The sequence below is a fragment of the Moschus berezovskii genome, chromosome 11, assembly GCF_049115385.1.
Source record: "Moschus berezovskii isolate FMDL1 chromosome 11, NW_MosBer_1.0, whole genome shotgun sequence".
NCBI classification, from domain to species: Eukaryota; Metazoa; Chordata; class Mammalia; order Artiodactyla; family Moschidae; genus Moschus; species Moschus berezovskii.
Genome location: NC_142470.1, coordinates 10,422,014 through 10,433,850, shown reverse-complemented (window position 1 = coordinate 10,433,850; position 11,837 = coordinate 10,422,014). Strand labels below are relative to the sequence as shown.

The window sequence follows — 11,837 nt, the reverse complement described above, 5'->3', positions numbered from 1 at the left end:
AACAGGCAAAGGCCACACAAAAAGTCTACAGCTCTGGTGACAGAGAAAGATGGTTGTCTGCAGCAGAAAATACATGTTTTTTGTTGTTTTTTTTTTTCACTATGAAAATGGTACAACTTCAAAGAGCCAGTTGAGAAAGTGTACATCCAACAGTTTGCAAGTACATGTTGAAATATAAACAGGGGCAAGAAAAAGAACTAGAGATCTCAAGAAAATTAGAGATTCCAAGGGAATATTTCATGCAAAGATGGGCACAAGAAAGAACAGAAATGGTATGGACCTAACAGAAGCAGAAGATATTAAGAAGAGGTGGCAAGAATACACAGAAGAACTATACAAAAAAGATTTTCATGACCCTGATAATCACAATGGTGTGATCACTCACCTAGAGCCAGACACCCTGGAATGAGAAGTCAAGTGGGCCTTAGGAAGCATCACCACAAACAAAGCCAGTGGAGGTGACAGAATTTCAGTTAAGCTATTTCAAATCCTAAAACATGATGCGGTGAAAGTGCTGCACTCAATATGACAACAAATTTGGAAAACTCAACAGTGGCCACAGAACTGAAAAAGGTCAGTTTTCATTCCAATCTCAAAGAAAGGCAAATGCTCAGACTACTGCACGATTGCACTCGTCTCACACGCTAGCAAAGTAATGCTCAAAATTCTCCAAGCCACGCTTCAACAGTACATGAACCATGAACTTACAGATGTTTAAGTTCGATTCAGAAAAGGCAGAGGAACCAGAGATCAAATTGCCAACATCCACTGGGATCATCGAAAAAGTGAGAGAATTCCAGAAAAACATCTACTTCTGCTTTATTGACTATGCCAAAGCCTTTGATTGTGTGGATCACCACAAACTGTGGAAAATTCTTAAAGAGATGGGAACACCAGACCATCCACCTGCCTCGTGAGAAATCTTTATGCAGGTCAGGAAGCATACTGGACCTGTACAGAGGTCCAGTCAGAAGTGGACATGGAACAACAGACTGGTTCCAATAGGAAAAGGAGTACGTCAAGGCTGTATATTGTCATCCTGTTATTTAACTTACATGCAGAGTACAACATGAGAAACGCTGGGCTGGAAGAAGCACAAGCTGGAATCAAGATTGCTGGGAGAAATGTCAATAACCTCAGATATGCAGATGACACCACACTTACGGCAGAAAGTGAAGAAGAACTAAAGAGCCTCTTGATGAAAGTGAAAGAGGAGAGTGAAAAAGTTGGCTTAAAACTCAACATTCAGAAAACTAAGATCATGGTATCTGGTCCCATCACTTCATGGCAAATAGATGGGGAAACAGTGGAAACAGTGACTTTATTTTTGGGGGTTCCAAAATCACTGCAAATGGTGACTGCAGCCATGAAATTAAGACACTTGCTCCTTGGAAGAAAAGTTAGACAGCATATTAAAAACCAGAAACATTACTTTGTCAACAAAGGCCTGTCTAAAGAACAACAAAACCGGGGTCTAATTACTTCTCATGCATTATCTTATCTAACGTGCGCAACATTCCTATGAGGATTGCTCACTGCCTCTTAAAACTGAGGAGTGAGAGGTTCATTAGGTGCATGCTAAGGGTGTTCATTGGAAGGACTGATGTTAAAGCTGAAACTCCAGTATTTTGGCCACCTGATGAGAAGAGTTGACTCCTTTGAAAAGACCCTGATGTTGGAAAGATTGAGGGCAGGAGGAGAAGGGGATGACAGAGGGTGAGATGGTTAGATGGCATCACCGACTCAATGGACATAAGTTTGGGTAAACTCTGGGAGTTGGTGATGGACAGGGAGGCCTGGTGTGCTGCGGTTCATGGGGTCACAAAGAGTCGGACACAATGAGCAACTGAACTGAAGTCGCTTCAGTTGTGTCTGACTCTTTGTGACCCTATGGACCATAGCCTGCCAGGCTCCTCTGTCCATGGGATTATCCAGGCAAGAATACTGGAATGGGTTGCCAGCCCTCCTCCAGGGGATCTTCCCAACCCATGGATAGAACCAATGTCTCTTGGGTCTCCTGCACTGCCAGTCGGATTCTTTACCACTAGCACCACTGGGGCAACATGGTTCGGTTCGGTTCAGTTCAGTTCAGTCACTCAGTCATGTCCGACTCTTTGGGAACCCATGAATCACAGCACGCCAGGCCTCCCTGTCCATCACCAACTCCCGGAGTTCACTCAAACTCATGTCCACAGACTCGGTGATGCCATCCAGCCATCTCATTCTCTGTCGTCCCCTTCTCCTCCCACCCCCAATCCCTCCCAGCATCAGAATCTTTTCCAGTGAGTCAACCCGTCGCATGAGGTGGCCAAAGTATTGGAGTTTCAGCTTCAGCATCAGTCCTTTCAATGAACACCCAGGATTGATCTTTAGAATGGACTGGTTGGATCTCCTTGCAGTCCAAGGGACTCTCAAGAGTCTTCTCCAGCACCACAGTTCAAAAGCATCAATTCTTCGGCGATCAGCTTTCTTCACAGTCCAACTCTCACATCCATACACGACCACTGGAAAAACCATAGCCTTGACTAGACGGACCTTTGTTGGCAAAGTAATGTCTCTGTTTTTTAATATACTATCTAGGTTGTTTGTAACTTTACTTCCAAGGAGTAAGCGTCTTTTAATTTCTTGATTCCAGCTTGTGCTTCTTCCAGCCCAGCGCTCCTCATGATGTACTCTGCATATAAGTTAAATAAGCAGGGTGACAATATACAACCTTGGGAAACATGGTAGGCTGTTCCAAATCTCTCAATTGGGAGTGGTTGATGGGACGGTGTGGAGGTGGCAATCAAGATTCTAACCCAGATCTGTTCCATCCTAAAACTCTCCCCTCTTGGTGAATCCGAGTCCTGAAGAACTCATGGGGAGGCCTGAGTATCTAGGAAAGATCACAGAGGTTGTTGGCTCGTATTGTGGCCACTGTTTCAGAACTGAGGGTCGCAGTCTGAGTCAGAAACATCCCTCTGGCTGAGAAGTGCTGGGAAGGTCAGAATTACTCCTGGCCTTCCGCTCTGCCCATCATATGCATTTGCAGCTCTGCCAGGGACTGCTGGTCCTGGAGAAGGACACCAAGGTAACAGCTTCCAGAGCAGTTCCCTCTTGTGAGTAGGCATAAGGCAGAAACGATTACAGACTTCCTTGCTGCTGGGTACACAGAAGGGCTCAATAAACCCTCTCTATGTTTCAGAGAATAAAAACATGAGGGAACACCAGCTCCCTGAAGAGGAGGCAGAACCCTCTGCTTCAGTTCTCAAAATGCAGTGGTCAAGTACCAACCTATAGGCCCCAGAGAATCCTCACTCTTGGGTTAACAGCCTCATCAGTAATTGTGAGGTGCAATCGTACCAAATGCGGTTACCCAGGTGGTAGTACCCAAATGTGCAAGAATAATGACAAAGGAAGAAAATAACAATTTGGTCCTTGGAGAGGCAGGCAAGCTGCCTATGACATCAACATGGCACAAGCTCCAACACAAGCCAAAGGTCTGACAAGACAAAGGCCCGTCTCAGGTTGCAATTCTCTGCGGAAACAGGCAGCACGAGACCTGATCACTTGCAGGAACTGACAAGCCACCCTGGTCCCAGGGTTTTTCCTCAGCTACCTGGTGTTATTTCCCTCCTGTTCATCCTCAGTCGTAGTCAGTCCAATCTCCTCTGAGGTCCTAACTAAACCAGACACAGGGAGAATCGGGATTTTATCTTATTAAAATAGATATGGCTAATTTGTCTTTTCAAATTCATTTTAAATTAAATTGGATTTCCTCGGAAGGCTGCTAGGTCAGTTCCCCTGCTGCGAATGCAGGACAAAGGTTAATTGCACGCCCTTCACCAGCTCTTCTACTCTCCTGGGCAGCTCTGATAACCTGCCCAGGGCTTTGGTTTATTGGGCGATAATGTTGCCATTAGAGCCATTTACCATTATGCCAAGAAATGTTTCATTTTTTAAAAACTAAGTAACAAGATATGATAGCAATAACATGAATGAAATGCAACGGTGTTACCAACTGATGGTTAGTTCTAAAATGCTAAACCCAAAGAATAAGACCATAACCTATTTGCTTTCCTAAAGGAAGACCCCAGGAGAAACACATACACACCCTCCAGGAGCAAACTGCTTTCTGGTTCCAGTGTAAAATTCCATTAACATTTTCACTTAATTTATCTCATTTAAACTGTCTATGTTCATGAAAATTTAACCCAGTAATTCCCAGTTATACAAAGCATAACAAAGTATGAATATTTAAATACAATGTAAATAAAACACTTTATCAATTATATTTTTGTATTTTAAATTAGTGACTTCACTTAGCATGTCTGCCTTGCACAGCACCATACTATTTTTCAATTAAAGGTCCAGATGTTTCAAAGGCTCCAGTAGGCAACGGCAGTTATGAGAAATGCTTTATCTGCATTGTAATCATTACCACCACATCAGCTCCAGGCTGCATTAACATACTCATGTTTTATTCCTGCTCCCCTTCTAACTGAGCAGGTAATTATACAACACAGCAGAGAAACACAATCCTAAGGGCTGGACAATTTCCTTACAAGCATCCACCTAAACAACACATTTTCTTAAAAAATTTGGAGTGATTGTTTAGTAGGAACACACTGATCATTCAGAATGATTTTTTTTCTTTAAAATAAAGAGTGGATCACAACCATACCAAGATTAGCATCAAATAGTTATTAATAAAATGCAAGATGGCCTATACATATACACATTTATGTACATTGAAAACCAAGTAGAAATTTCTATACGTAAAAACCACTATCATTTGTTGGAATCTAAGCCATTTCTTCTCATTTTGAATGCCAGTGTCATCTAACTCTATCTTTATTCTTACTATCCAAAAATGACAATTCACCTGACCTGAGACTGACCAAGTATAGCAACTATCTCTGTGACCATTTGATTAAAAACTACACACACACACACGCAGAACAAATGCAATTCTGACAGCTGTAACAAAAATGCTACGGCATTTATTATATCAATAAATGACTCTCCCACCCAAAAATAGAAAACAATGACCTATGTATAAGAGATATGGTTATGCTTAGCAAACACAGTATAATTTAACGGGAAAATACAGTTCCTCATTGTGAAGAGAACCTGCAACAAAATTAATTTTAAAATTACTCTGCAAACATTTTTATATTTTGAAATATTCCAAAAGGAGATGTCCTAATGAAGACGCTATTCAAAAGATAAATGCCTTTACAAATATTAAAACCTCAGACAGGTCAACTCTTAGCATGTTACTCTTCAGCATCTGAAAGCAGACAGCTTCCGCTCCTTCCTGAAGGAACCTTAGGTGGAACGTTTTTAATACATCACCATGTCACTTTTTAATGTGCCCCAATCTATTAACCACATGGCAAACTAACAGGGATTTTTAAAATATGGGTTTTATGGCTTTGTGCTGGTGATTAATTAAATAAATAGCCACCGTTTCACAAATCATTCCTCTAATTAGTCTCAAACAGACACTTTGCATTCACTGGTGTTCCTGCCATCTGAAACCCGCAGAAGGGCAGGGTTGGTGTGGTGTGGCATGGCCGTGTGTCTGTACTTTGGAGCCCACTGTTGCAGGAGCCCTGGCTGGCACCCTACCCTGCCACCCAGAGGCAGAGGTGCCATCTTCACAGGTGCCGCAGTCAGCTGGAACTTGATCCCAGCTGCTCAGAAAAGATGTTCTCCTTAATTATTCTTCCTCACCCTAAAGGAAACAATGAAATAAAGGAATAAAGGGCAACTTCCAGCTGCTAAGAGAAGAGGTTTCACCAACACAGTTCATGAAGTGACTAAGAAAGTTGGCCCCAGTTATCCAGTTTAGGAGTAAGTAGGGTGCAAGGCCAAATAGGCTTTTCTTAGAACTCAAACGTGTTAGGTCGTTACACTGAACTTAGATATTAAGCAATTATGCCCAAATCCTATTATTTAAAAGATACTATTCAAAATCTGAGAAGAAGGTCACCCTTTTTGAAACTAATAGGAATTCAATCTAGCTTGTTTTAGTAGTATGTTTTAAAAGATGATAATTCCTCTGAAAGCAAATTAAACTTGGGAGATAATTTTTAGTGTCAGAAAAAAATCAAATGGGGATATCTAAAGAATCCAATTTCCTTTAGGAAATACATTAAGTAGTTTCCTAATCTTGGTATTTAAACTTCATTAGGAAGGAAGGAGGAGAGGGAGGGAGGGAATGAGGAAAGGAAAGGAGAGGAACAGAATGAAGAGAAAAAGAAAAGATAGAAAGAAAGCAAGGAAAAGGGCTGGGAAGGTGGGAGGGAAAGAGGAAGGGAAAGAAAAGGAGGAGAGGGAAAGGAAAAGGCCTTTTTCTAAGGGAAAAGGAGTGGGGAAAGAAAGGGCGGAATTTAGCAGGGCTAATGTTCAAGGTCAGGAGGGGCGGCCTTGAGGAGATACCCCTCGTCCAAGGTAAGGTGCTGCGGCTGCACTTTCTTGGAGCGGCTGTGAAGAGATACCCCACGCCCAAGGTAAGAGAAACCCAAATAAGACGGTAGGTATTGTGAGGGGGCATCAGGGGGCAGACAACTGAAATCATAATCACAGGAAACTAGTCGATCTGATCACATGGACCACAGCCGAAAGTGGTCCACTGGAGAAGGGAACGGCAAACCACTTCAGTATACTTGCCTTGAGAACCCCATGAACAGTATCAAAGGGCAAAATGACAGGATACTGAATGAGGAATTCCCCAGGTCGGTAGGTGCCCAGTATGCTACTGGAGCTCAGTGGAGAAATAACTCTAGAAGGAATGAAGGGATGGAGCAAAAGCAAAACCAATACCCAGCTGTGGGTGTGACCGATGATAGAGGCAAGGTCCGGTGCTGTAAAGAGCAATATTGCATAGGAACCTGGAATGTTAGGTCCATGAATCAAGGCAAATTGGAAGTGGTCAAACAGGAGATGGCAAGAGTGAACATAGACATTCTAGGAATCAGTGAATTAAAATGGACTGGAATGGGTGAATTTAACTCAGATGACCATTATATCTACTACTGTGGGCAGGAATCCCTTAGAAGAAATGGAGTAGCCATCGTGGTCAACAGAAGAGTCCGAAATGCAGTACTTGGATCCATCTTAAAAACGACAGAATAATTTCTGTTCGTTTCCAAGGGAAACCATTCAATATTACAGTAATCCAGGCCTATGCCCCAACCAGTAACGCTGAAGAAGCCGAAGTTGAACGGTTCTATGAAGACCTACAAGACCTTTTAGAACTAACACCCAAAAAAGATGTCCTTTTCATTATAGGGGACTGGAATGCAAAAGTAGAAAGTCAAGAAACAACTGGAGTAACAGGCAAATGTGGCCTTGGAGCACGGAATGAAGCAGGGCAAAGGCTAATAGAGTTTTGTCAAGAGAACGCACTGGTCATAGCAAACACCCTCTTCCAACAACACAAGAGGAGACTCTACACATGGACATCACCAGATGGTCAACACCGAAATCAGATTGATTATATTCTTTGCAGCCAAAGATGGAGAAGCTCTATACAGTTAGCAAAAACAAGACCAGGAGCTGGCTATGGCTCAGATCATGAACTGTTTATTGCCAAATTCAGACTTAAATTGAAGAAAGTAGGAAAAACCACTAGACCATTCAGATATGACCTAAATCAAATCCCTTACGATTATACAGTGGAAGTGAGAAATAGATTTAAGGGACTAGATCTGATAGATAGAGTGCCTGATGAACTCTGGACAGAGGTTCGTGACATTGTACAGGAGACAGGGACCAAGACCATCCCCATGGAAAAGAAATGCAAAAAAGCAAAATGGCTGTCGGAGGAGGCCTTACAAATAGCTGTGAAAAGAAGCAAAAAGCAAAGGAGAAAAGGAAAGATATAAGCATCTGAATGCAGAGTTCCAAAGAATAGCAAGGAGAGATAAGAAAGCCTTCCTCAGTGATCAATGCAAAGAAATAGAGGAAAACAACAGAATAGGAAAAACAAGAGATCTCTTCAAGAAAATTAGAGATACCAAGGGAACATTTCATGCAAAGATGGGCTCGATAAAGGACAGAAATGGTATGGACCTAACAGAAGCAGAAGATATTAAGAAGAGATGGCAAGAATACACAGAAGAACTGTACAAAAAAGACCTTCACGACCAAGATAGTCACGATAACGTGATCACTGACCTAGAGCCAGACATCTTGGAATGTGAAGTCAAGTGGGCCTTAGAAAGCATGACTACGAACAAAGCTAGTGGAGGTGATGGAATTCCAGTTGAGCTATTTCAAATCTTGAAAGATGATGCTGTGAAAGTGCTGCACTCAATATGCCAGCAAACTTGGAAAACTCAGCAGTGGCCACAGGACTGGAAAAGGTCAGTCTTCATTCCAATCCCAAAGAAAGGCAATGCCAAAGAATGCTCAAACTACCGCACAATTGCACTCATCTCACACGCTAGTAAAGTCATGCTCAAAATTCTCCAAGCCAGTCTTCAGCAATACGTGAACCGTTAACTCCCAGTTGTTCAAGCTGGTTTTAGAAAAGGCAGAGGCACCAGAGATCAAATTGCCAACATCTGCTGGATCATGAAGAAAGCAAGAGAGTTCAAGAAAAACATCTATTTCGGCTTTATTGACTATGCCAAAGCCTTTGACTGTGGATCACAATAAACTGGAAAATTCTGAAAGAGATGGGAATACCAGACCACCTGACCTGCCTCTTGAGAAACCTGTATGCAGGTCAAGAAGCAACAGTCAGAACTGTACATGGAACAACAGACTGGTTCCAGATAGGAAAAGGAGTACATCAAGGTTGTATATTGTCACCCTCTTTATTTAACTTATATGCAGAGTACATCATGAGGAATGCTGGGCTGGAAGAAGCACAAACTGGAATCAAAATTGCCGGAAGAAATATCAATAACCTCAGATATGCAGATGACACTACCCTTATGGCAGAAAGTGAAGAGGAACTCAAAAGCCTCTTGATGAAAGTGAAAGAGGAGAGTGAAAATGTTGGCTTGAAGCTCAATATTCAGAAAACAAAGATCATGGCATCTGGTCCCATCACTTCATGGGAAATAGATGGAAAAACAGTGGAAACAGTGTCAGACTTTATTTTTTGGGGCTCCAAAATCACTGCAGATGCTGATTGCAGCCATGAAATTAAAAGACGCTTACTCCTTGGAAGAAAAGTTATGACCAACCTTGATAGTATATTAAAAAGCAGAGACATTACTTTGCCAACCAAGGTCCGTCTAGTCAAGGCTATGGTTTTTCCCGTGGTCATGTATGGATGTGAGAGTTGGACTGTGAAGAAAGCTGATTGCCGAAGAATTGATGCTTTTGAACTGTGGTGCTGGAGAAGACTCTTGAGAGTCCCTTGGACTGCAAGGAGATCCAACCAGTCCATTCTAAAGGAGATCAATCCTGGGTGTTCATTGGAAGGACTGATGCTGAAGCTGAAACTCCAACACTTTGGCCACCTCATGAGACGAGTTGACTCACTGGAAAAGACTCTGATGCTAGGAAATGTTGGGGGCGGGAGGAGAAGGGGATGACAGAGAATGAGATGGCTGGATGGCATCACCGAGTCTTTGGACATGAGTTTGAGTGAACTCCGGGAGTTGGTGATGGACAGGGAGGCCTGGCGTGCTGTGATTCATGGGGTCACGGAGAGTCGGACACAACTGAGCAACTGAACTGAACTGAACACACCCAGGTGGGCTGTGGACTCTCCGCAGAAAAGGCTCTCTTCACACCCCTTCCACGAGAACCTCTCTAAGAATGGGAGGAGGAAATGAAGTGCTGCAGAAAAGACAAGGACCCTGAAACAAGACATACCTGCATCCTCAGCTAAATCATATAATTCCATTTAGCCTCAGTCTCCTTCCAACCTGTAAAGGATTTTAGCCCCTACTCTCTAGAATTATAGGGACACTGAGATACTGTGGATAAAGCATCTAGCACATTCCCTGCCCAGAAGAGAAGTTCAATAAATGGAGATGGTGACAGCAGTGAGAAATGGGATGAAGGCAGAGCTTAGGTGACTGCAGCCAACACTGCAGATGCTGTGTTTCAAATGTGAAAAAGACAGACAAAGGCACACACACTGTACAGGAACACAGAACATGATGTTCACTGCGTCGAAGAAAACCCATCACTGGCAACTAAGAAGAAATGGTGTAGTTTTTCTCTAACTCTCATCTTCACTGGGCACAGAGACAGGGGAGGGGTGTCTCACAGATAGTCTCAGATGAGACTGTTCAGGTGGCAGAAACGAGAAAGAAAATGAATGAACTTTGGATTTTGCAGAGCGGAGTCTGAATTCCGGCTTAACTATTTAAAGTTGTGCAGACGAAAGCAAATCTGTTCACCTCCTAAGTCCTAGTTTCCCCAGCCCAAAATGGAGAAAACAATATACACTTTATAGGGAACCTAGGAAGAATGAATAAAATAGCATACTAGATACTCTGGCATAGATTAGACACTCAAATAGTTTCCATTACATTAGGTTACATCACATGAAATTCTGATAATCATTTATGATGCACAAGATTTTCAATTCCATGTAGTTTCTCCTAACATTATAGTGACTGAGACAAGCAGCATGAACTGAAAAATCAACAGAAAATTTTCAAAAATGGAATGAATTATACTCCTATCAATGAAGGAAGACAACAAAGATATATAGTGTGTTTTTATGACTGGCTCATGATTCCAGCAATACAGCAGCTACTATGTATCAAACTCTTACTATAGATCAAATATTAGACCATATATTTGACATCTGTAATATTAGTTTATGTAATCCCAAACAACGTAATGACACAGACTCAACTATTCTCATTTTAGATGAAATGGAAGCTTGGAGAAATGAAGTAAGTTGCCCAAAATATCATGTGGCTGGTGAAGATGGGAGCTTTCTAACTCCAAAGCCTGAGTTCTTACTTGTCACTAATAATTGCATGGCCACCCTGCAAAGCTATTTCTTTTACTTTTCATAAAACTGTATGGGTGGGCAAATGACTGGAATAAATATTTCTCCAAAGTTATATATACAAATGTTCAATACGCACATGAAGAGATGCTCAACATCACTAATGAGTAGGGAAATGTAAATCAGGACTACAACGAGATACCACCTCATGCTCATCAGAATGACTACTATCAAAACAAAAACCAAGAAACAGCAAGAGTTGGCAAGGATGTGGAGAAACTGGTAAACCTGTGCACTGTTGGTGAAAATCTAAAATGGTACCACAACTGTAGAGAACAATATGGAAGCTCTTCAAAAAATTAAAAATTAGAATTACAAAATGACCCAGCAATTCCTCTTCTGGGTGTACACCCAAAAGAATGGAGAGCAGGGTCTTGATGGAATGTGTGTACACTCATGTTACAGCAGCATTATTTACAACAGCTAATAATGGAAGCAATTCAAGTGTCCACTGACAGATGAATGGATAAGCAAAATGTGATATACACCTACAACGGGATGCTATTAAGCTTTAAAAAATAAGGGAACCCTACAATATGCTACAACATGGATGAACCTCGAGGCTATTTATGCTAAATGAAATAAGCCAGACACAAAAAGACTGTATGATTCTACTTACATAAGATACTTCAGTCAGTCAGTTAGTCAGTTCAGTGCTCAGTTGTGCCCAACTCTTTGCGACCTCATGGTCTGCAGCACGCCAGGCCTCCCTGTCCATCACCAACTCCTGGAGTTTACGCAAACCCATGTCCATTGAGTTGATGATGTCATCCAACCATCTCATCTTCTGTTGTTCCCTTCTCCTCCTGCCTTCAATCTTTCCCAGCATCAGGGTCTTTTAAAATGAGTCAGCTCTTCG

At 42.1% G+C, this 11,837-nt stretch overlaps 1 protein-coding gene across 9 annotated transcripts in view; it reads right to left on the bottom strand.

The window, feature by feature from the left end:
* Window positions 1-11,837, bottom strand: part of MAPKAP1 (MAPK associated protein 1) — a 243,471-nt gene that overhangs the window by 138,577 nt on the left and 93,057 nt on the right. The window lies entirely within an intron of this gene.